The sequence below is a fragment of the Nannobrachium achirus genome (genome assembly GCF_963921795.1).
Source record: "Nannobrachium achirus genome assembly, chromosome: 4".
Lineage (NCBI taxonomy): Eukaryota > Metazoa > Chordata > Actinopteri > Myctophiformes > Myctophidae > Nannobrachium > Nannobrachium achirus.
In genome coordinates this window covers 25,251,801-25,254,061 of record NC_137813.1, presented here as the reverse complement: position 1 = coordinate 25,254,061, position 2,261 = coordinate 25,251,801, and positions in this window count along the sequence as shown.

Genomic DNA, 2,261 nt, shown 5'->3' with positions numbered 1-2,261 from the left:
CCCTACCTGGTTGTCCTGGGTGCGATTCCAGGCCATGGTAGCAATGTCGATGTGTTGTGGGCAGCAAATGAGCTGAATTTCAATCGCGGGAGGAAATAGGTATCTATCTATTATCTATTGAATGCTGAGAACTTGGATGTAAACACCAGTTATAGATAAGGTCAGAAGGTAGGGAGTATAGGATGGAAGGTCACAGCAGGCAGCCAGTCAGAGGCCCATTTGTTTTTTGGGCATGAGAAGGAGATAAGTAGTTCTTGGATTAGCTCTCTAGAGAAGACTGTGTTATTGTTTTTGCTTTAGCCAATTATGAACTGAGAGTCAGGGTAGGGCAATGCAGTCTTGTCTTGTGTGTCTTTGGTGTAGGACATATGTACATGTGTGACTGTTACAGCGCTGTAAATGTTTTCTATTATCATAGTCAAGGTTTGCTGATCTTTTGAGAGTTTCATAAATACAGTCCATAATGAATTGTCTCACACACACACACTTCTGCTGTGAGCTTCTGTGTGAGGTGAAGCCAATAATCCAATTTGTGTGGACAATAACGTTGTTGTAATGAAATGGGCCGGTGTGGTTCCCAAAATGTTCAGCTCATAACCCAAAAGAGAGATTAGACGTTTGCCAAGAAACTACCCAAACTGCAAATAGCAGATCTACCTACAAGCTCACAGTCACAAGGCAGCTTGTGAGCTTGTAAATCAGCTATTTTCACTACTTCTTAAATTGTATTTTTTTAATAGACCTCCCTGAGGCTGAATCTAAAAACACCTTCCAAATTGGCTTCAACCCGTAGCTTCGACCCCAGCTGTGGCAGTGGCCCTGGGGCCAGCGAGCAGCAGCAGTACTACGGGGCCGGAGGTGCCAATGTGGACCCGGAGCCTGAGGAACTGTTCAGAAAGATCTTTGGAGAGTTCAATGGAGGCAGGGGGCTACGGAGACTTCAGCAGCAAGTTTGAACAAAGGCCTGACCTGCAGTCCTGAAGTTTCCTGAAAAACCTCAAACATTTATTTAAAAAATATATGGAATTCTTGAAATAGGAAGGAAACGAAAAATAGGTGATGTTTACTCGTGACCCATGAAAATTGAACCACGACCCAGGCATGGGCCCACTGTTTGGGAAACAGTGTCATCATACTGTAGCAAGTCACACACACACACACACACGTCTCCAGGGCAGAAAAGCAGGCTGATGTGGAGGTCATGCTGAGACACGCTGTGGTCTTAAAGTCTCAGTATATACATGGTTGTATAGATCAGTGGTTCTCACAACCTGTGCCACAGCACCTTTCTTATTTCTTTTTTATAATTACAATTTTTACAACGTTAATGCTGCTATTAACCCATTAAATGTACATTATTCATGTAATATAGGTCAAATATCCGAAATAAAAGTGAAATGAACTGCAAGTGGTCATTCCTTTTTTGACATAATATATGCACAATGCAAATGTATTAACCGGATATGACATTATGTGGTTATAGGAACTTTATATAGTGTATTATTTCTACATTAACACTTCCGATGCCAATTACGTCCAGGAACGTGATAAGAATTACGGCGGTGCATTATGTCTACATATAGGCCCTATGCAATAATATGAACTATGAGCTATATATGATGCATGTGTCATATTTATCTACAGATACGCACACGCTTGCATATCTGTTATATTTACGGCTTGCAACAAACACCAGAGTGCAACTTGCGTCTAAATCAGGATCAACAGGACTGGCAACTCTGCTTTCAGGGCAAGATAACGTACTACTAGTACTCATTATGTCACTTGTGTATCTGCTACATTTTTGAACATTTTTCAAAACTCAAGCATTGCCATAATAATGAATTCATTTTGATTATTGGGAGCTTAAACTTCAGTGCTATGCTATGCACATTGCAATCATTTCCCATTTCATATCATTTTCTATACTGGCTTTGTAAGAGCAAGATTCTACTGACTTTTTGGGACAACATTTGATGTTGACCTTCCAACATAATAGTAAAAGTGAAGATTGAAAATATACTATGTATATTGTTGGGCCTGATGGGTAACCTTCCATGCTGTGGCACCCCCTAGAGTCACACCACTGATACTGCAGGGAAGACACATCCAATCTAGCCTAGTAAACTAGACTCCTCCTGCCTTCTGATTACATCCAATCCTCCAACTATAGTATCGATCTTAACTTTGCACACACACACACACACACACACACGCACGCACACACACACAAGGAGGAAAAACCACACCAGACAACAAAC